The sequence below is a fragment of the Sceloporus occidentalis genome, unplaced genomic scaffold, assembly GCF_023333645.1.
Source record: "Sceloporus occidentalis isolate IW3139 unplaced genomic scaffold, rSceOcc1.0.p SCAF_1, whole genome shotgun sequence".
Classification (NCBI taxonomy): Eukaryota; Metazoa; Chordata; class Lepidosauria; order Squamata; family Phrynosomatidae; genus Sceloporus; species Sceloporus occidentalis.
This window is the reverse complement of record NW_028316981.1, coordinates 230,620,487-230,645,392: the sequence shown is the minus strand read 5'-3', so window position 1 is coordinate 230,645,392 and position 24,906 is coordinate 230,620,487. Positions and strand designations below refer to the sequence as shown.

At 38.3% G+C, this 24,906-nt stretch overlaps 1 protein-coding gene across 11 annotated transcripts in view; it reads right to left on the bottom strand.

Annotated features, from left to right (window-relative positions):
• PTPRD (protein tyrosine phosphatase receptor type D) overlaps nt 1–24,906 on the bottom strand; it is a 1,452,104-nt gene that overhangs the window by 1,051,968 nt on the left and 375,230 nt on the right. For all 11 annotated transcript variants that reach the window (XM_089489811.1, XM_089489739.1, XM_089489757.1 and 8 more), the window contains exon 3: nt 6,246–6,320. The gene's annotated coding sequence lies outside the window, so the exon portion shown is untranslated. The remainder of the gene's footprint in view (nt 1–6,245; nt 6,321–24,906) is intronic.

Here is a 24,906-nt window from a genome sequence, read left to right as displayed (position 1 = left end):
TGTCTGATCGAGACTTCAGTCTCTGAAGCATCAAAAAAACAAGCTTCATTCAAATATTTAAGCAGGGCTATCACATTCCTCAATACTTTCGTGGGTGTTGTACAAGGAGACATCCAATAAAGATGGATATTTTGGAGTGAAAATATCCAGTATCTCCTTGTGGGATGGTTGCTCCATCCCAGGATCTCAATAGCCATTGGATGGCTGTGAAAGTGCATTTTGCTACTGAACAGCTGACATTGCATGGCTAGGGAGAAAGGAGCAACCTTCACCCTCCATACTTCCAGTGCACGTTTTCTGCTGGATCATGATGTTATGCCAGGTTCCAACATACTCCTGAACTTTCTTAATAAAACAATCCACATATCAGTAGACTGGGGAAAATATTCAATGGATGCAACCTTTCTTCAAGAGAGGAGGAGGAAGGGGAAGAGGAAACAGAGGGTGGAAAGGGAGAGAGGATCAAGGGAGAAATACTGGGGAGGGGCGGTCTTTTAAATTCTGTGGTCCATTATCAAAGATTCCTGAAGAACAGTTTAAGCCTTTACAATGATGATTTTCCTATCAATAAACAAGAATATTGTGGAGTGAGAAATCATAATAAAGACAGGAGAGAAAATCATTTGTCTCATCCCATAGTCAGATAATCTTGCCGAATAAGCCTTCAACTAAATGAAGAAGAGTTCTGTTAAGCATTTTTCAGCTGGTCTTTCGTATACTGGTTACCACTCAAAAACAGAAAAGACCCCAGTTATGTCTATACAGTAGTGTAAGTATTATATTTGGCCATCTGTTATATTTCTGAAGTCAAGAGTTTCAAATGTGAGATAGTTCAAATCTAAAATAGTCCGCACTTTTGAGCATAGTGTGCTATATATCTTTTTCTCTAGAACAGGACTAACATTAGGTAGAATGAGGAAAACATCATAAGCAGCATGGAAGCCAATAGCAGTAGCCATCCGTAGCATTCCTCCAGAACTTCTCAGATGTTGTAATTTAACTTACTAAAAATAAAAGCTACCACAATAATGTACTATAGTATAGTTATTTGTAAACTGAAGCTCAATTTTAATCTCCATGCTTTCCATGCTTTGCATGGGGGAAAGGTGGGTTATGATCAATATAATAAAGAATATATTAACAAATATATAATATATAAAATCAGTATAAAAGAAAGGAAAGAAAGGAAAGGAAAGGAAAGGAAAGGAAAGGAAAGGAAAGGAAAGAAAGAAAGAAAGAAATCCTCTAATATTGCCATGAAAGAGAAAACAAAGATTACACGCTTTATTTTGGGAAAGAAAACCGGCAGTGTTTCAAGCTGTTAGCTTTGATTTCACATCCTTAAGGCAGGAACTCACATCACCACAGAGGCATATAATTGCAAAGGACTGCTTGGTTGAACTGAATATAGTTAACTTGATTCCAGTTTTCTTGTCCTTGGGAACTGAAGCAGTCGCCTGTTGCATATAACAACAACAACAACAACAACATGAACTTTGACCTCTGCAGTTTACCTTTTCAGAAGGCTTTACTTCAGGGGGTAAAATCCCTTCATAATAGCTTTTATGTGTAGTTGACATGTACAGTAGAGAACTGCAAGAATATTAATATGACATGTACCCTTCATACTGGGCACCCAGTCTAAAATTTGGATATCTTGGTAAATATCTTTGAGAATCATATGAAGAAGGATTTCACCACCTGGGGTGTCCTCACACTTGATTGGGGGACATAAACTGATCAGGGCACTATATTGCATAACTTAATTTACATCTGAAAACAAATCCCATAATTTTACAGACTTAATGGCTTGGGAAATTAGTATGGTGAGCAATAATTTGGTACTGACCTTTCCTTAGCTACCTGTTGTTTCATTTGGTTTAGCTAGCACTACCTTTAATTGAATTTGTCAGCAATGAAAAATACGTCTTCTAACAGATGCTGGTTTAACATTTTATAATTATTGTTATTATCCTGGATGTATATTTAGCAAAGCAAGGAAACAGTGGGAGGTGGACAAAGTTGCACACCCTGACAAAGTCAAAATACCATGCAGAGGAAGAATTGTGGGTCATGAAAATCCTTTCTTCACTTAATGAATAGGAGAGGCTGGCACACATATGCCACTATTCAATTTGTAACAACTACAAGGAAACCCCAATATGACTGTTTGAAAAAAGTAAAATTCAGACTATGGCATTTCAGTTAATGGCCAACTTGACACAGATAGAAGCAGCTGAAGAAAGCATAAATAAGCTGTTTGTTTGTTAAGCCACTTTGACTCTCATTTGGGGAGAAAGGTGAGATACAAATCAAAATTGTCATCATACCCATTGGCCTCATGTGGAGATGGTAGTGTTTATCTATCCGTCTTGAAAGGAAAGCGCAGAGAATTTACTGTGTGCCGAGGAATACTTAATGCATCATACATTGAATACTCCAAAACAAAGAGAACAGAAACATTCTCTTGAAAATTATATTATATGAAGAAAAAAATCTCAAACCTGCAGATCCTAAAATATTCAATTTAAGAATTGAGGTCAGGAATCCAGTTTAAGAATTATTCTGCCTAAATCCAAATCTGGCAATATAACCCATATTACTACCTATGCATTCCATAACAACAACACCATTATTACATGACACCGAAGACATGTAGTTTTGAAACACTACTGAAGAAGAAAAATACACCACATTGACATTTTAGCAGAATACTTCTGTTAGCATTTTAATTTTAGCCAGTATGGATTTGACAAGTGCTAGAAGTGAAGGTGATGGCTTCAGACTCTTGGCTGATGGCAGAGATGTGACACAGTATTCTTTTCAGTGATTGAAACTAATAAAATTTAATTAGTTCTATACTAATTCATTATCTATTTTCCCTAGTGAGATTTAGTAAGTTTAATATTTGGTTAATAGACCCTACTAAGAGTTTGGAAATAAATGCATCAATTCAGCTAGTTATATGCTAAATCATGTTCATTTTTTCCCAGCAAGGCTTTATTGGTAAATTTGCTAGTTAACACTCATTAACAAGCATATAACATTGTTAACTATTCCTGTTCTGCAGCTACTTATACTGCTTACATTTAGGTTCATAGCAGAGGGTTATCAAGAGGAGGACAGTAGGAGAGCACTGGGCTTGTAGAGGGCGAAGGAAGTGAACACTGGGCTCCTGACCCTTGCATGCAAAGCATGTGCCCTGAAATTTATCTCTTGGGACCACGCTTCAAGGTTCTAAACAAGTGGGGAGGCATGAAGTGTAGTTATTCAGTAGTGCAGAAAAATGTTCTGCATATCACTAGAGGCAGTCAAAATATTTATATTTAAGAACTTCTTACCCATGATTTAACAAGAAATCTTTGTAGCACTTATGTTGCACTTCAGTATTCCCCTATCTCAGACTGGAGCATCATGCCTTAACCTCTTCCAATCCAGACAAACAATTGATGATGTTTGAAGAGTGATTTAGGGGCTGTACAGATTGGCCCAAAAGGCTGGCGTCGGGGTGAAGTGGGGGCATGGGGGCCACACACCTCATGCACCGACTCCACCCCCAAAGTGGTGTCATGCTGCCTGCCCGCCCAGATGGCAGGAAGTCTCACAGTGCTTATATATGCTGCACTGAAGAAATGCGGAAGAGTCACATTTTACCGATTCTTTTGGGGCTGGAAAATGCTGGATTGGTGGCCATGGTGTGCAGTTTCCTCAGCCCTGATCTGGCACTCAAAGGGGCGGCATTAAGCCGCCCCTTACCTGCTGTCTGTTTTGCCCCTTTATATCTTCCATGTTGATATGTTGTAAAGAAAAAAGATGCAAATTAGTACTATACTTAACTGGATAAATTGTTTGATCCTATGCTTTAGGGAAGCATTTCATAATATCGCAGTCCAGATATATAATAAAACCTATTACCGGAGCCATAAAATTATAGAAGCTATAGGCCAATGTCTTTGGAAAGTGCCTAAATACCATAAAGGTATCAGACCCCCTCTGATTTTGGACACTAAGCAGGGTCAGCTTTGTTTAATATTTGTATGGGAGATGGCCAAAGAATACCAGGTGTTGGAGGCTATAGTTTCAGAGGAAATAACTCACAAAACCACCTCTGAGGATATCTTCCCTTAAAAAAACCCCACAAAAACCCCTTAAATTCATGCAGTCACCATAGTTCTTCAAGGCATATACAAAGACTGGAGAAAGCGATTTAAAATATGAGAAAAAGAGCATTTCTGAAAAAGCAATAATACAATGTGCCACCAGGGGGCAATGTTTGTGCCTCCAAATGGCATTCTCAATGACCCCCATGATTTCTTTTTAAAAACATTTTACTTATCAAATGAATTAACAGGAACACAACAGCAGCAACAACAATTTTAATAGTGGCAGGAACGATTTCTCTGTTTCTAACTATAAGCATGAAATATTTTTAATATTCCAGCATTCCATGCTCTGTTTTTTTTCCCATATTTCAGGGGTTCCACAAAAACAGCACTTTTGCAATTCTATAGGCAAAAGAAGATTAACAACAGGAGAACATAAAACTATATTATTCAAAGACCATTGGAGCAGTCCTAAACATGTGTAAGAATATAAACCTGCTCAAGTATATTACTCTGCACAACACTAATCTATGGAAAGTCTGATCTAGAAAGAGTATTAAAAATATTCAAGAACTTATATCCTAATAGGCATAGGAGCTCTCTTTTAGCTTATTTCCCCAGGCTGCATTGCTGACAGAAGAGCCAAAGAACTAAAAATAGACAGTAATTTGGACTGTCTGGTTTACAGAAGCCCTTACATGGTTTCATGTCTCTCAGATGTCCCACATCACTGCTACTCTTAGTTTTATCTTCATTTATTGTTATACTTCCTTGACTAAATCATGATTATATGCAGAGAAAGAGAGAGAGAGAAAGTCAGAAAGAGAAAGACTGCAGCATACTAACCCCACCTCCCAATAACTTGGGATGGGAAGAATTTTATTTCAAATTTTGATTTATACCAAAAACTGACATATCACTTGTACAGGATAACTTTCATTGGTGATAAATGATGTTGCAGGTGGTCTGCGGCAGAGGAAAGCATGAGGACACTTTTGCTGATTGATTTCAGCATTCCATCACAGCAAGTTGTAGAAGTGGACTCCTAAACAACAAATTCTACCTAGAATATGCCAAGGACAACTTTACAAACCCACACAGCTGGATAATGCATCCTGTAAAATGAATAATGGGTACTCTGAGGTTATGTAGAAAAGAACCAAAGAAAGAAAACTGAACTGTGAGGACATGACCCTGCTCAAAGCCTAATAGATATAAAATAAGCAAATTGCTGCCAGAAAGGTTTATTCGCCTGTTTCAAGCTGTACTTCTATCCTTGAACTGCCAGGCTACAGCATAAACTATTTACCAGGGCCTAGTCAACATAAAACATCTATTTTCTTGTGTCACTGAACAGCTGTCAATCATAGACTAATAGAGTTGGAAGGGACCACAATCCATAAGCTTGACCATAATGTTGGCAAGGCTCTAGAATGCATTTGGATGCTGGAGGGGTCCACATTCACTATAGAAAACATTAATTTGATTTATTATGTAAATAAAGGAACACTTCCATGCTTATGTACCCTGTGTTTCACTCATATGAAACCAATGAACAATTAATGCAGTAGCTCGACTTGAGCTGGTGCCTTTATCATTAATAAAGTGATTCTTAAACATTATATTAGAGAGATTCATCGTGACAGTCTGAAGAAAAAAAAACCTTGCTGGGATTCAAAATTCTCAAAGGGATGTCAGTATTTTCTTGCAATGCCATGCTCTTCAGCGATTTTAGTAACATTACTGTTTTAATTCCCCACTTTGAAGCTTATGTGCCCTTATCTTCTTTCCATCATCGATTAGTTTAGTAGTGTTCTATCCAACTAAATATTGCCTACTGAAGTAATATTTTCTTCCATCTTTATCTTTCCTCAGCACCAATTCTACTAAAGTTTGCCATGCAAACCTCGACTACTTAGGCTGTTATTGGACCTGAATCTGAACTAATGATTGTGTTTTTCAAAATCTGAAGGTTTTTTATTTCTAATTCAGGGATAACTTGGTTTTAATTAAGTGGTTTTCATTTATGGTTAATTCAAAGAATTTTGACCACGACCATTTCCAAACACAGATAACAAGTGTTTCAACTCTCATTATACAGAATTTTAATGCAAATTACACGTTAATAAAAATTTAACTTACCAATTTTCAGTTTTCAGCACTCACAGATGTTTCAATGACTGGAGGATTAGAAATTTAAGACTCCTCAAAGTTTCCCTGTTTAAGAGTTCAAAATTGTTTAATTAATATTGGTAGCTAGTAAGCATGAACATCTCACAATCTATGTGCACATAACTTATATAAACCATTTTATAGCAGCATCTTAAAGAAGATATATCTCAGTTCATAAAACATCAATGTCATACATCATATTACATGATTTAAAATACATTTCAATGTATAATATGCATTCTATACTCATATAATAAATGCCCTTTAGTCATTTAGTATCTCTTCTCACAAACTGTTGTATTAAGAATAATTCAGCATATGATATTCTCTAATGCCAAAATATTAAGTTTCTTAGCTATACCTATGCTTCTCTATTAGCAAATACCCAGGAGTTATTACCCATATCCTTTGCTGCTTATGATGTTAATCAGTCTGATAAATTACCTTAGTGGTTCCTAAAAGCATGACTGTAGTCTTGCTACCAGTGAAGCAAGAAGCAACCCAATCTATAGCTAGTCACTGTCAAATACTCCCATATACAATTTTTAAGTTATGAGCAGGCTATACCATAAATCAGATCTGGAATGAGCTACTTTAAAAAGACATTACATTAAAATGAAACTTAAGCCCAGATTTCAAACCCCAAATTTGAAGCCTCTATCACCTTACCAAGGCATGATATTTTCAATTTTACATGCTATTCAGTTTTACAAAATTCACTTCATGGATACATTGAATTTTTCTGATGCTAAGAAGGTAGTCACACTATCAGCTTATACTTTGGTTTTACTAAAGAATTTTCACTGGAATATGCATTGAGATAACATTACTGGTGGTTAGTGATGTAAATGTATGTCTTTATTCTTTCTGTTCTGGAAAAGAGGCAGGAAATGTTATTATTCACTATGAGATATTTCAAGTTGATCACCCTCATGGACAAATGAACCTGTCAAATTCCCAAAGTCCTGACAAATTCCCAAAGAACAAGTGTTATAAACAGCAGATTTTCCTCTCTCTTCGAATTGCCTTGATTGACACACACAAACACACACAGTTAAAATGAAAGACTGAGGCACTGCTACTTTTATTACTTAAACCAAAAAGCCCCACGAAAATACAAAAAGTCCTGAAAATCAGATTTCTCACTGACTTGTCTGCACTGATGCTCATTTAAAAATGCTATGTCTGCAAATTTGAACATATGCCAGATTTCAGAGATCATAAATACCCGAGCTGAGTATGGAGAAAACCAAAAATCCTGTATGTTAACAGCAATGAGTTTTCATCACATGCCTACTTGGGGCTACTAGGAGAGAAGGTAAGAAAACCTAGCCTTCTCACGGATAGCACCTAGATGTAGAATGTCCTCTTTACATCTTGCCTGACTCTCAATCCATTCTTTTTTATACCTGGCAAATACTTTCTGAATATTTCTCCCAAGGTCTTGTAATGATGATGATGATGATGATGATGATGAGTATATGTATATGCTGCCTCTCCCGCAGGATTGAGGCGGCTCACATCAAGTAAAAAACAATATAAAACACAATATAAAATTAAAATACATCTCATTAATTTCCTTCCCACCCCAACCATATTACAGTGGTTAAAAGAATTAAAAGAATTAAAGGATTAAAAAATTACAATAATCAAACAGTCATGTCTCTTTTGAAAAGTTTAACAACTTTTCAGTCAAAACCCTATATATTATTCATGCAATTTGCTGGATTGGGTGTTTTATCAATGCAATTTTGTGCTGGTTAATGTAGTCTAATTGTTTTCGTTTTGTATTTTGTACTTTATTTGGCTTAAAGACAAATGCTAGTTCCAAGTTCATTAAAGCTACTGAATCCATGACACATATATAAGTATTGTTTTAGAACTAAGTAGTTGATTCATTAGGTTTACTCAAGCTGGGACTACAAGTTGTATTTATGCCTTATGTTTAATTGTATTTAGGTCTCAATTTAAAGTAAATGTAATTTAAATTTATAACTTTTACAAGTAAATTTAGGGGTTATTTTTCACTGTAAGTCATGCAGAGAAGGTTTAGTTATGGGGCAGCAAACTAATGTCCTAAGCACTAAAGAGTTTTTAGTAGCTTTGAAGAATGTGTATATTCCATGAGAAATCTGTGGAAAGAAATGGTGACAAGGAGAACAACTATGTGTGACATTACTATATAATTGGCTGTACCAGGGCATCACTCATTTCTTACGTCAGTCCAAGAGAAATACATAATGGATAAGATGTGAACAGCCTTGAATATAAATCAAATCAGGAAAGATCAGAACTATAACACCTGCTACCTGCTACAAGAGTCAACTCAGTAAAGTGATTTGATTGTTGGACTATGACTCTGGGAGACTAGATATTGAATGTCCGCTTGGTCATAGAAACCCACTGGGTGACCTTGGACAAGTCACAGTCTTTCAGCCTCAGAGTAAGGCAAAGACAAAGCTCCCCTGAACAAATCTGGCCATGAGAACCCCATGATAAGTTCATCATAAATTAGAACTGACTTGAAGGCACAGAAAAACAACAACTTGATTCTAAATGCACAATGACAAAGTCCTTTGATATCAAATACACATAAACTCACCATGTATTTTGTATTCAGACCCATGGTTCGATGTAGTTCCTGTATTCCCAACTACCCATATTCAAAATGTTTTTTCCACTACAATAATGTATTTTCCTTTTATAATGGAATACTCTAGTATAATATTCTAATTATACGGTATGCTTGAAACATATTATTATGGAGGGGGGATTTAAAACGTGCAGAAATAATGAAAGGCATCCCTCTATATGAAAGGAAAATCCTTCATAATAATTTTTCTTTCCTTAGATTAATCTACATAAGGGAACTGTATGCTTTATCTGCCTATGTAAAGGTGTTGGATTAATTAAATGGCAACTGGGAGGAGGAGGGGAAACCATGCCTCCAGCTGGCTTTGCTCTGGCTCCCATCCCCAACCCCTGCATCTTCTGGGAGCTGGGAGGAGAAGGAGGCTGCCTTCATTTTGGAAGGGGGGGGCATCATCTGGACACTTAGGAATGAGAGAGGAAGAAGGGAGAGGAGGAGGAGGACAACCCTGCTGCTGCTGCTGCTCTCTCTCTCTCTGAGATCCTCCACGGTACGGTCTCAAAACGGAATGAAATGGGCAAGAACGAGTGTAGAACGAGTGGGGGACAGATTTTACCGCACACAGAAGTCCCTCACTCGTTCCGTTCCCCTCTCTTCCATTCCAAATCCGTTCCAGAGGGGGCGATTTTTGAGAACTCTTCATAACCGAGCTCTGCGTCCCCTTCAGCCCCTGGTTGTCCATTCCCCAGCTCCTTTTGAGAGACAAGTGTATGTAGAAGGTGGGCAAGAACTGATGAAATTTCTGCGAAGGACCATCCAACAGAAACACTTTCTTCTAGCCTAATATTTGTACACACTCTTTCAGGATGTTGTGTTTAGCCTTTTAATTGTCAGTTGTAATAAAGATAATTTAATAATTTAAATATATGAAGTGAGCCATAATATATAAATTAAATTTTGGCAAACTCTTCTGACCTGAATCTGATAGCTGGACTATAGTAACATACAATCACATCCAAATGGGCAAGAAGTTCCAGCATGAAACATTTTAATCATATATTATCACATTGTGAGTGTCTCTGCCCATATCACTGACATGATCAGAACACTGATATCGACAATGTGCTCATGTTATTTCACTGTGTCACATGATAAGGAGACATTCAACTTACAAGTCTCCTTCCTTTCTTTCTTCCTCATTCATAACACTGATGTCTCTTTTTAAATAGCTTTGGTTATTTTCAGAATATCTCTCTCTCTCTCTCTCTCTCTCTCTCTCTCTCTCTCTCCCCCAATCTCTCTCTGTGATGTATACCTTCAAATTGTCTGTCAACCTGTGGTGACCTCATGAATTTCATAGGGTTTTCTCAGGCAAGGAATACTCAGAGATGGTTTGTCATTGCCTTCCTCTGAAATATAGCCTAGAGAACGTGGCATTCCCTTGTGGTCCCCTACCAAGTACATACTAACCAGCCCTGACATTGCTTAGCTTCTCATATCAGATGGGATCTGGTGCCTTCAGGGTATTTAGGCCTTGTCTATGGGAACAGTACTGCTTGACAATTATTTCCATCCAAACTAGAGCTGAATGATGCATATGATATTGACAAACAAGTGATTTCTCCAGTGCCAAAGCTGACAATTATCTACGTGATGTTCAAGACCTTTAAATGGTTGACAATGCGACTTATAACTCAGTTTCAGCAAAGAATCCATCCTCAGAATGTCAGATAAACATCAGCAACTCAACTGAACTTCAGAATCTTATAATAGACATAGACATTGTTAAGAAATATGATCCACCACCTTAGTTGACAGACAGAGCAAGACACACTGCTTTATATTTCTTTACAATTCATGAAATGTTTCTGTTGAAATGTCATTTGAAGTGGCTTTTCCAAAGTAATCAGGAACTGAGGGGTGTACTGCATTATTTTTCTTGTTCAGGAAAACAACAACAAAAAAGTAGCAACCAACAACAACACAGGATAGGAACTCAAGGCTCGGCAAGTGCAAGGAGGGACTGGTGCCAACCAAACCCAGCTTCTAGGTGTGAGTGAACAGGAACTAATGGTTATGTATTTGCTAGGACCATGGGTCAAGGCAAGACCTAGAAAAGATCTCAGCCCTGCAATAGTTAGTGGGAAAAAGAAAGTGTGATCATTTCCCCAAAATAACAACAACAACAACAACAACAACAATAACAGAAAAGGAAGACTTGCTTGCATGTATTCTCCCATTACACAGTTACCATGAGAAATGGCCCTAACAAGTTACATGAATGTGCCTTGGATTCTTTTAATAAAAATATAAAAATGTAAACATTAATTATAACAGAAATAAAATAGAATATTTATTGTACTTTATTGCTCCGTACCCCCACCAGTCTTTAACCTCATCACAGATTTGGACATACAATGAAAATAAAAAGGATGTGCATGATTCCAGCTAGTCTTCCTTCTCCTGCTTCTATTATAATCTGGAAAATTACCTCTATGCATTTTGCCCACAATAGGATCTGTGGACATTCAATACGACACAGAATTCCAGACTGCATATATATCAGTTGCTTCTAATCTAATTCTTCATACACAAAGGCATGGGCATTTTCAACATCTCCATCCTCCACCTTATATTATATTACAGGTACTTCCCCAGCTCAGCTGCTAAGATAATTTGAAAAGCTCATATTACTAAAAGTTGGGTAGAAAAGACATTCAGTTTTACTATTGTTGTTTGGGGTTTCATAATTTCAAAGTTTCTGTCATTAAAAGAGGAATGTGAATCATGTGCCCTCTCTAGATGTTACTGAATTGCAAATCTCAGTAACCACTATAGACAATGATGAGGAAAACTGAGAATTATAACAACATCTAGAATGTTGCACAATCCAAACCCTGCTCAAGAAAATATTAAAATTGAGATTTATAACTGAAATAATAATAATAATAATAATAATAATAAATATCATGTTCAGTTTACTGTAGTAAGATAATTAGTTATTCTATTCTTAAAACTGTTATTCCCTTTGCTTGCATATGCTTTGCAAAAAGCGAGAGCATCTATAGAAACAAAGTGTTAGAACAAAAATGATTATAATTTGACATGATTCTTTCACTCTAAACTGTAACAATACTTTTTTTAGTATGTGCTTTATTTTGTTGTATTTGATATATGCATAGTTTGTCTTAATAAAAATTATAAACACACACAAACACACACACAAACAGTAACAATATTTTTTGTCCTGTACACTATTATCATAACATATTTGGTTTGTTTAGTGTTTATACATGTCCAAAACAATTCCTTTCTCTGGAGTGTACAAATATCTTTTTTGTGTGTATAAATCATGGACTCTTAAGCCCAAACTCTATCTACAAGCCAAGTTGACTAAATTGAGGCTATCACACTTTAGCTGCATCATGAGATGGCACAAATCACTAGGAAAGACAATAATGCTTGGAAAGGTAGAAGGTATTAGGAAGAGAGGAAGACACAGTCCTGAGTATACAAGACCTAAGCAGTGCTGTTGAGGCTGAGGATATCTTGGAGGTGCCTCATTCATAGGTTTGCCATGAGCTGATGTTAACCTAAAGGCAGTTAACAACAAACATATTGCCATATATTAGAAATGAAATTTTATTTTACTCTACAACAGAGTGTAAAATAAAATGGGTGCAATGTCTAACTGTAACTGGAGTGTCATATTGTGACCCTGAGCTCCTGCACACAGCTGTGACATTGGAGTTTATCACACGCAAGGGCTCCTATCACCCGAACATCACCAAACTGTGACAGAAGCACCATGATGGGATTGCGCCTGGTGCTATTAAATTGTAACACTTTTGGTTTTGTTGTGAAGGCGTTATCATAATCATCAGGAAAACAGCCCTTTCTTATTAACGGATTAAATCATTTATAAGAACAGGCTGTTTTCCTGACGATTACAATAATGCTTCCATGACAAAAACAAAAGTGTTACACTTTAATAGCATCAGACGTGATCCCACCATGGCACTTCCGTCACAGTTTGGTGATGTTTGAGCGATGGGAGCCCTCGCATGTGATAAACTCCATACACTCTCTTCTTAAAATGGCTGCCACCAAAATCATAATTATGTGATGGTGGGTCCCCCAAACTGAGGCAGACCTCTTTATAATTCTTTGTTTTAAAATATTGTATAATGATGGTAACGTGGCTGTTATTTAAACTGGAGACAAGCTTTTGTTGAAATAAAAATCGGAACCTTATTGAACAGGTGTTTTAAACAGATGTTACTTGAATAGTTTCACAATAAACAGTTCTTGATTCAGGCAATTGTATTTCTTAATACAGTTGGTAAGATTACTTTATAAATGTTAGCTTTGCTATAAATCTTGAATTCTCCACAGAGATTTTGTGTTACTGGTTCTCAAGGACCCTCACTCTGTCATTTCTGGCTTCTTTCCCCAAGCCTACACACTAATAGTATTGCCACTCAGACTAACTATTATAACTCCCTCACTTGGAGTAACTATTAGGTTAAAAGTCCCTCACTCTAGACTTTAACCACAGTTCCCTCTCTGAAATTCTTAAAAGCTACATGCTCCTCTGGACTCAGCAGAACCCTATCTAATTTTCCCTATCAGCAACAGTCCTATTTATCTTGTCCAGTCTTCACTGTGATTGGCTGGCACCAGCTCTCTTCCTATTGGTTTTTACTTGTACTATGCTGGCCCTTCTCTGTCAGCATCCCATTGGCTGACGACAGTGGGTTCGTATTGATCTCTTGCTATGGCTAGCCTAACCTGTCTTTTCTCTACAACAGCAATTGGCTCTGTCCTCCAGATAGTCCTTTGAAGAAAGTTTTTAGGATCTATGAACCCTGGCCTTTATCATCACAGACATGAGCTAGAGAGGAAAAAAGCCATGAGGATTGTTTACACTGCAGAACTAATGCAGTTTGACATATGTCATGGCTGCATTCTATGGAATCCTGGAAACGTGGGCACCAAAGCACTTTGACAGAGGGATCATGCAGATGGGTCAAAAGGAGCATCCAGAGGATGTTCCCGCTCCAATCAGCACAGGAATGCGGCAACCGCAAGGTCTCAGTCACGATTTGGGCTGCCTTCACAATCCCAAACAGGACACCTGCAAATATGGACCTTCTCTGCTCCTTTTCAAATAGCTTTTCCTGGCTGGGTGCACTCGCCACACAGCTTCCGGCTACTCTGGGGGCTACACCATGCCCCCAGAACAACCAGAAGCCAGACTTTCCTGCCCGTCTGTTTCAGGCCACAGAAGGCTAAATATTTTACAAAATTGCACATACCAATTTCCACAGCATTGAACCATGGCAGTTAAAGCAGTGTCAAACTATTAATTCATTAATAGATGAAGCCTAAGTGAATGTGGAAACCTCTACTATTCTCAGGGGATGATGGAGGGAGAGGGTTAATAAAGAAATGAATCAAGAAAGTGTTGATTTGAATGAAGTTAATATGTTCAACAGCATAGCTTTGGTGAGATTCCTGCTCTTCCCCCCCCCCCTTTTCCCCATGTCTTTTTCATGTCTTTTGCCATTTGAAGCCATGGAAAAGAAGATTGGGCTGTGTTTCTGAACCATCTGAACAACATCACCCAAACATCCAATTCACAATGGAAAAAGAAAAGGAAGGAACACTGCCATTCTTGGATGTCCTAGTCATCCGCAAACCAAATCAACATTTGGGCCACACAGTGTACAGAAAACCTACACACACGGACACATAACTGCAGAAGAACTCCAACCATCACCCAGAACAAAAAGGAAGCACAATAAAAACACTGGTTGACTGGACAAAATGGATCTGTGAACCCCACTTCTTGGAAGATGAATTGAAGCACCTAGACTGGGCTCTACTGGCTAATGGTTATTCCAGCTCAGACATCAGAAGGGCTGCCAGACCCAGAAAAAACCAGAGGAGTGAAGACAAAGAACCTCCCAAAGGGAAGGCATTTTTACCATACATCAAAGGAGTCACAGACAGAATAGGGAAACTGGTGAGAAAACACAACCTCCAAATGGTTTACAAACCGACCAAGGAAATCCAGCAAATGCTGCACTCAGCGAAGGACAGGAAAGACCCTCTCACAGCCGCAGTAGTTTATCACATACCATGCAGCTGTGGATAAGTCTACATACGGACCACCAAACGCAGTGTACAAACACAAATCAAGGTACACGAGAGACACTGCAGATTGAGTCAGCCGGAAAAATCAGCAGAAGCAAAACACGTCATAAACCATCTTGGGCATAAAATGCTGTTTGACAACACTGAAATTCTGGATCATGCCAACAACTATCAAGTCAGAATGCACAGGGAAGCCATTGAAATCCATAAACATCTGGATAATTTCAACCAGAAAGAAGAAACCCATAAAGTGAACAAAGTTTGGCTACCAGTCCTGAAAAATAGCAAAATGAGGACTCAGCAAATGCAAACAAGAAATCACCCAGGGTCATGTGCTTTCCCAGCAGTTAATGGTCACCAGTTAGCAGACACTAATCCTCTTTACATATCCTCCCACCCTGAGGCCCTGCCATCAACAACAGAACAATACACAGATTAACATGGAAATCACTTCTCCCTACCCTGGGTATATATATATAGCCAACTCTCTTCCATGCCAGTATTCTCTGAAGATGCCAGGCACAGATACTGGTGAAGCGTTAGGAATAAATTCTTCTAGAGCATGGCCACATAGTCCAAAAAACCCATAAAAACTATTCTGTTTCTCCATATTCTGTTCTAACAGTAGCCTCTTTCCTATGTCTTTAAGAGCCATCCATAGCTTTTTGTGATCTATGCAGTAAAAAGACTTTGCTATAGTCTATAAAGCATATGCTGATTATTTTCTGTATTTCTATAGCAACCGTATGCTTGCTATATAGTCCCAAGTGCCTCTTCCTTTCTTGAAGCCCACTTGCACCTCTGGGATTTCTCTCCATGTATGGCTGGAGTCTATGCTGCAGAATTTTGAGCATAATTTGGCTTGTGTGGAGAGTTAAAGCTATAGTCCTATAGTTGCTGCAGTCTTTTGTGTCTCCTTTTTTTGTGTGGATGGGTATACCGATCATTTCTAATCTGTTGGCCACTGTTTTGTTTTTTCATATTAATTATATTTTATGTTAAAATATTCTTAAACCACCTCTTACTGACACATAGGTTAGTACAATTAATGTGTATTTTCTTTTAAAAACCATTTAATAGTAAAAATAATATGGGAATACTTTTCACTACCTTCTGTAACTCCAGTCTATATTCACTCCTGATATCTCTACCAGCTAAACATTGTCATAAAAATCCAGCTTTTTCAAAAGGCATGCTGAAATATTTCACCTTTAACAAATTGTTCTTCTTGAGACCAGAAAAATAAGCAACGTAAGTTATTTTGGGGGTGAACTTGTTTTTACCACTGGCAAAATTACCTCTCTAAAATATCTGATGAACATTAAAGGGTAATTAGACATACGTTGGTTGAATCAGAACAAAAGATGGTGTATTCCAAAGGTAAAATGATGCACAGATGTTTTAATCAGGAATGCTATAAAATCCACTTATATAATTATTGTGCAAATAAGGTTTATTTTGAGACATTCCGTATGTGACCACATGGTGTTAATTAGAAAAGAACTTGTGTGGGCTTCTGAAAGTCAAATTTGGCAGCTAGGCAGTTACTATAGTTATATCCACTGTTGTAAAGTATTGGTGGAAAAGTTTTTCTACTAAAAATAAGTGAATACAGTTATAGAACCAGGAAATCCAGATCCCTCCAAAAAACTAGGAAAAACTGTTAGAAGGAGGTATCATTGTTAAAATGATACATACCAAGTTTCTTTTTAATTGCACAAGCAAATGTACTTTTTACAAAAGAAGCAAAATGATTCTAGTTACTAATTACTGCAAGGCAGTTCACTCCCAAGGATCAGCTCTTCCAAGTATATTAAGTGGGAAACACATGTTTTCCTCCTATTTTTTCCCATTAATGTGTGTGAGAGATGAGTAAATGAGTAAAACAATTATTCATGGGCATGTGTATCTAGCTCAAAGGTAGGGGCTGGGGCTAGACAGTCCATAGGATCTTTTATCAGCTATACCAGGTTAGAATTCGACAGGACTCCAGAGGAAAAGTTCCAGATACTAACAAGACTTTATTGAAATAAGCAACACACACACACACACACACACACACAACACATGCTCATATTTATACACACTACAGAAGCCAAAGGAATCAAGGAAATGAAGAATAAGACAGCAGTGAGAAGTCCCTCACAGTTGCAAAGAACACTTGAGATGATCTGGTCTCCTATGGCTGGGGTACTTGATGAAATGTAGGACTCTGCAACTTCCATGGCACTGGGGACGCTAAAAAGAAGTTGATTCGGACACAGTGTCTGTGGTGGCATCAGTGAATGAAGAGGGATGGTGTCTGGCAGGACTATAAATTGAGTAATTTCTCACACAGGTACCTTGAGGCCATCCAAGAGGTCCTTGCAGATGGTGGCTGCAGCAGTAGGGCAAAAAAGGAGGTCCTTGCATTGGTAGCAGAGGTGAGGAAAAGGGCAAGACTTCAGTCTTGGTAGTAACAATGAGATTTGTGGAAGTCATTTTACATTTGGTGGCATCAAAAGTTTAGGCACAGCCTCACACCTCGTGGCAACATGGTGGGTTAACTGGCAATCTGATAGTCCTGATGAGAAATCTATACTTAGGGCAAGAGACTACTGACAGAACAGAATAGGCACAGACAGAATGGTTCCCAGTTGGCAAAGGGATCAGACAAGGTTACACCCTTTCACCCTATGTATTCAATTTGTATGCAGAAAATATCACATAAAGAGCAGGCTTGGACACATAAGAAGGAGAAGTGGAGATAAGAGGAAGGAGTTTCAACAATCTAAGATAGGCAGATGACACTATATTGCTAGCAGAAAACATCACAGGCCTAGAACAACTGCTAAGGTGCAAAGGCAGGATTACTGTTGAAAAACAATGACCACAGAGGACCTACACAAATTCAACCTAGACAATGAGGAAATTGAAATAGTAAAAGAGTTCCCATACTTGGATCAAACATTGGATCACAGTCAAGAGATTAGAAGAAGACTGGGAATGGGGAGGGCAGCTATGAAAGAATTAGAAAAGATTCTAAAGCATAAAGATATACAACTGAGCATGAAAATTAGAATTGTACAAGCCACTGTATCACCAGGTGCGAGAGACAGTGAAGAAATCAGATAAGAACATACATTCATTTGAGATGTGGTGCTGGAGAATAGTGCTAAGGATATTGTGGACATCCAAAATGACAAATAAATGGGTCCTTGAACAGATCAAGCCTGGCATCTCCCTGGAAGCCAAGATGATTAAGCTGAGGTTGTCATACTTTGGTCACATCATGAGAAGGCATGACCCATTGCAAAAGACAATAATGCTAGGAAAGGTGGAAGGATGTAGAAAGAGGGGAAGGCTGTATGTTAGATAGATGGACTTTGTTGAGCAGGTCATGGGTATGAATTTACAGGAACTAAGCAGAGCAGTAATGGGTAGGGAGTCTTGGAGGTGTTCCATCCATAGGGTCAGCATGACTTAACGCTAAGTCACTTAACAACAACAACAACTGGCAACTCCTCACAGTGACCACTGCGGAGGGTGAAGGGGACAATTTCCTTTTTCAGCTATTGTTTGCAATTTGCATGGCTTTGGCATTTGGAATTTGTGTGGTTTGCTCTCTTGCGTGTAGCTTTGTCGAGGATACTGATTACATACAGTATAAACCTACTGCTACATGTATAGAAATGCTGGGTATCACATTTTATCTAAATAGATTTTTTTTTTGGGGGGAGGAGGATACATATATCAAAACAAGCCAGATTATATTATGGTGATTAAAGAATGTAATAGTCTACATGAGTTTGTCCTCAGCAAACTAACAGGTAAAAATGTATATATCTATTATAGAAGATTCTATCCCAAACATGCTAGAAAGAATCTACCTTACGGTCAATGGCTATGTTGCTGAGAACTGAAGGCAGCTGAAATCCAACAAAATATGCAGACTCTGACATTCCCCTACCTCTTCAGGCCCATACATTAAAATTGCATCAGGAAACCAAGGACAAAGCTGTCCAGTTTCTTTTCTCAAATTCATTATAAATGCTGTGAAACTATGCCTATTTCAGTAAGTATGCCAAAGAATTTGGCAATATATTCCCATAAATATGAGGTTTCTGAAGTCAAGATGTAAAAAAAGAAAAAAAGAAAAAAAATTCCAAAATCTACTAGATATGTTGTCATGGCAAGGTAAAACAAAACAATTTTAATGTTTTTGGCTGTGAAAATGGCACAGTCTCTGACCTCTTCAATATATATTAAATACCTGCCTTTATCTACTAACTGCAATAGGACATAGACTCTGGAGTTGCTGGAAGGATGTCTTTTAAGATTTCAAAAGAAGACATACAAGCAATCATCAGATTTAGGCAGTCACAATATAAATTCTAAGAAGCAGTCAACAATGCATTCCTCCACCTGTTTGGATTAAGTAGGGACAAAACAGACAGATCTCTAAAACACGATGATATGCATTCCATAGAGCCATAAAGCTAAATTTATCCACATTTCTACGTGTTTCCTATTAACATTTTAGAATAGCTGCTTCTCATATTACACAATGCATTGATCACAGTCAGGTGCAGAAAAACCACAATCAATTATTTTTATAGATACAGTTAAACTGGATGAAAGGTAATACTGCATATTTTTATTTTTCCTTCTCCTCTTTAAATGTATACACAACCCAATTGAAAGTAAAGCTACACAGCATATTTCTGGGTACACACATTTTTCCCTTCATCGTATCCTACTGTGTAAGAAAAATATTGTACATATTGGGGGTTCTTGTTAGCAGGTGAAAAACCATTTTTCATTTAGAATGCCAGTCACAAACCTATACAATTTTTCTAAAAGGATGTTCCTGGAAGATGAAACCAGATTGTCATTATTTCTCTTGGGGTAGGTGGAACCTTACTGCCATCTGGTGGAAGATTAAACTTTTTTCCTGTTTTACTTTTGAAAATATAGTGATACAATTCACAATAGAGGCATCTCTCCATCTTTATGAAAATGAGGTATTAAACTGTGGTTACTGGTGTGAGTTAGGAGCCTGTTCATAGGTATCCTGCATACTCTCATCAATTCTTTCTTCTTCTTTCCCTTTTGGTTAATGATAGCTTCTCACTAACAGGAACAAGTTCATTATAGGCTTGAAAAGAACATGGCAGTTCTTCACATGAAGAGCTAGAGACTGGAAAGGAAAGCCTCCACAATATGTAGCGGCTTTCCATGTAATTCAACATCCTAGAAAGGCAGACTGTCATTTGCCTGGAGAGGCTATATGCGTAGCATCTCTTGTCCAATTCTTATTGTTTCTTTCTATGTGAACAAAGTTATGACAGAGGGTTTCTTTCTATGACAGAACTAGGTTTCTTTCTCTACTCACCCATTCAAGTTAAATCTATGTGGAATATGGATAAAGTGTGCATGTAAGATATAAAACTTAATATAAAACTACCTCAAGATTGATATACCCTATACCAGTTCCCAAACTTTGGTACTCCAGATGTTTTGGACTTTAGCTCTCAGAATTCCTGACTGCTGGTGAAGCTGGCTGGAGCTTCTGCCAGTTAAAGTCCAAAGCACCTGGAGGACCAAACTTTGAAAACCACAGGCCTATACTGTGCAAAAAGGGGAGGGAACCACTGTGGTTTATACTGCTATCAGTAGGTTGAAGTCCTTCATCTACCACTACCAACACTGTCCTCTATCTTTGCAACTTAGGTCCAAAACACAATGCAGAAATAATCCAGTTTGAGACCACTCAGTGCTAGGGAATCATGTGAATTGTAGTTTATTGTGGCACCAGAGATCTTTCTGATGGAGAAGGCTAAATGTCTCAGAAAACTACAGTTCCCAGAATTCCCTAGCATTGAGCCAGGACAGTTAAAGCGGTCTCAACCTGGATTATTTCTGCAGTGTGTTTTGAACCTTATTTAAGGACCTGGGCACCTCACTGTATTGGGTTGTGAGGTAGGCTATTGGGAATGAGGTGAAAAACAAGGAATAAGATTAAGGTTATACCAATGACAAATTTAAAATTTACTACAGTCCTGAAACACATGAGCCAAAAAGTGTAGCTTCTGGCCACTTCGCGGTTTGGGGGAGGTGCTGGCATCCAGATGACTCCTTGCTGGTAGTCCATTTAGAATCACAATAGTGACCAGATTTGAGACTGTGGCATCTGGTCACGGTGGTCCCTGACTGATCAGAGCAGGAGCAGCCAGGGGCCATTCCAAGTTGCTGGTCTGCTTCACCCTAAAGTCTTTGAATGGAGCTATCAAATATTTCTGTGATGGTACAGGAGGTGGGGGCGAGATTTCAAAATAATAATAGAATCATATAGTTGGAAGAGATTGATAGGGTAAAAAGGAGGCTAAATTAAGGGCTAAAGGTAATAAATGATAACTAGAAGCTATTGACAATTCAAAGTTGCTATGTGACAAGAAATTGCCAAACCTAACTGTAAGAGATGTGTGACAAGGGATACCCAAAATTGCATAGGTAGTATACTGGACATTCGCTGTACGGGAAATTTCTGTCCTGCGGTTAGACTAACGGGAAATATATAGGGGAGGGGGAGACATGGGGGACAAGGGGGCCACATGTTAACTTGCTAGCTTGCTGATGCTACACTAAGGATTGCAAATATAGACTTGCTTAGGTTGCTAGCTTAAGTTGCAGAAACTAAGAATGAAACATGGTGTAATTGTCTGGTCAAACTGAACATTTGTGACAGCTTGTGGTTTCTGTGGTTTCTGTGCATAAAGGAGAGCCACCAGCCTACCTTCGAGGCTGGCTCTTCTTGAAGTGATTCAAAGGGTCAGTCTCTTTGCTATAGCAAATAAACAGCATATCTGAACTACTGAACTTCTGGCTGTTGTCTCCGTCATTGTAAGTTTACTAATTACTGATTCCCGCTGTGACAAGATGACAAGGGCTATCCAGTCCAACCCCCTCCAAAGAAGCTGACCCCTTCAAAGAAGGAGATGCACTACATTCTAAGGCAATGTCAAACAGCTCTTAAGCAGTTCATACTGTCAGGAAATTCTTCTTAACATTTAGGTGGAATCTTTTTCCCCCCATGTAGTTTCAATCTATTGCTCTGTGTCCTAGTCTCTGGAGCAGCAAAAAACAAAACAAAAACAAAACAAAACAAAAACAAAAAACCCAGAAAACAAAAACAAAAACAAACAAACAAAAACAAACTTCTTCCATCCTCAATATGACATCCCTTCAAATATTTAAAAATAACTATCATGTCAACCTGAACCTGGGCTCAAAATGCTGCTGTTTAATGTCAGGTCTCTGAGCTAAGACTTGATCCTGGATGAGCAGGCCAACCTGGCTTTCATTATGGAGACTGGCTGGATGAAGCTTTGGTGGAGTGGAGTGGGGTCAGTGTCCCCCAGCTTTGTCCACCTGAGTTCTCTGTACAGCAGCAGACAAGGCCTGGGTGGTGGGCAGTGGAGTTGCAGTTGTCTATGGTGATTCCATCTCCCTTACCAGGTACCGTGTCCCACAGTCTGCTAGGTATGAGTCTGTGTTTTTGAAGGGGTCACATAAATAGCCTTTTCAATTGTATTTTGTTACATCAATGCTCCCCTAGAACACATATATTATTATTTGTTTAAAATTTAGAAATTCATTGCATAGAATAGCAGAATTTGAGCTCATGCACTTGTTTGGTTTGCTTGTTGTTACACACCTTCAAGTCATTTCTGACTTAAGCTGACATGGATGTCACCCTATCATGAGGTTTTCTTGGCAAGAAATGTTCACAAGAGGTTTGACATTTGTCGTCCCCTGAGGCTGAGAGTATGCAACTTGCCTAAGGTCACCTAGTGGCTGTCATGAATGAGCTGGGAATCAAACCATGATCTCCAGAGTCATAGTCCAACACTCAAACCACTAATAAAACTGCTTCAAAGTGCAAACAAAACCTGTTCCTGATCTTTGTCATTTCAAACTGCTCATTTTGGTATATGTGACCTGACACTACTCAGGGCAAATGTTACTGTTAACTGTCATCACATCAACTTTGACTTAGGGTGACCCTATGAATAAGAGTTCTCCAGGTCACCCTGTTATCAACAGCCCTGCTCAAGTCTTGCAGGCTCAGGGCTGTGGCTTTCTTTATTGAGTCTATCCATCTGGGATGTGGTCTTCTTTTCCTACTGTCTTCTACCTTACAAAGCAATATTGTATTTTTAGTAACTAATGTCTTCTCAGCAGTCTCAATTTAGTCATCTTGGTCTCCAGCACCATATTTCAAATGAGTTGACTTTCTTCCTATCAGTTTTTTTCACTGTCCAGCTTTCACAACCATACATAGAAATTGGAAATAAGATGGCACACACTATCCCAACTCAAGGCAATGCCTATTTATAAATTCCATGTCAGAATTCAATTTGCCCTGCTTATTTTTAGTGCTATAGGGACCTGGCTGTTTTCACTACAGTGACCTTCTTCACTGACAGACAAAGAGTTTCCCATTGGCCTTTCTCTCCACAATGACAACAATATTCCTTGAATTAGTATCTACTATTTCCTGTCATTTAGTCCTTTTACAGTGCTGAGAGGTAGAGACTAAATGTAATGACACCCTAGGTAATTGTTTAGAAACATCTATTGTATCTTTAAATTTAACAGCAAAGTGTCAGCTTTTAGCAATTGGTAAGACTGTTGCTTTCACAGTATATTTCCCTAATGGAAGGCATAAGTCAAAGTATTAGTGTGGAAAGTGTCTTAAAATACAAGTGAATGCTTTCAACAAAAAGAAATTCAAGAAAATTATACAGATTCAAAAGACGATAAATGAGGTACTGATATATGCCTGGAGGGAGGGAGAAAATCACACACCCAAGTCAAGTCACAACCTCACACCAATTTCTGAATAATCAGGCCCTGAGACACAATGCATTTAGGGTTGCCATAATTGTCCACTTTTACCAGGGACAAAATGTGGAACAAATTCAAGACCAAACTGTAGGACAACTGCAGGACAAAACTCAGCCCAAAATGTAGGACATTGAAGAAAAATGGTGGACCTTAAATGTCCTACATTTTGAGCTGAGTTTTGTCCTGCAGTTGCCCTACAGTTTGGTCTTGAATTTGTCCTACATTTTGTCCCTGGTAAAAGTGGACAATTATGGCAGCCCTAAATGCATTGCTAATGTGATTTATTAGCAATGCACAAAACTGAAAAATGGCTGATGCTGAAGCACTTAATTAAAGTGCTTGCATCCAGCATTCTTTGGCAGGATGAAATCTTGACTGAATGAAGAATTTCAAGACAACTGAAACAATCTGTGGAGATAAAGGGAGTTTGTTCCGAAACAAGTTTGAAAGCATTTTGTTTGGGCACTTTAATTAAGGTAATAGTTGTGTATGCATATTTCTTTGCTTGTGAATCCTTTGGGGATCAGCAAGAAAGATCAATGAGGCAAGTGGATGCAATTAAGAAAAGGAACCTGAGGCCACAGGTGGCTTTGATCTGTTTCAGCATTTTGTAAACGTGAAAAGTTAAAGCTAATGGATCTTCCAGATTGCACATACTGTGAAGGAAAGCCATTGCCTGGGGTGTAGCTAAAATGATGAGGATTAAACAACAAGTCTGCCAAGTAGAAGGCATTACCACCCCCTTTATCCTACTTAGTCAAGCCAGGAGATACACAGACCATAAAAGATAAACTTGACGACTAAGGGCAAAGCCCCATAAGAGTTCATGATCCAATCTTAAAAGGAGTACTGCATAGCATAACCAAGCATTTATGTGGGCCTATTCCTAATAATGCACACACAGAAACCAGTTCGAAGGAGTTAGATTTATGAACAGGGGGAGGGGATTAGAAAAGTATGTGCAGACCACCTTTCAAGAATATATTCTTCAGG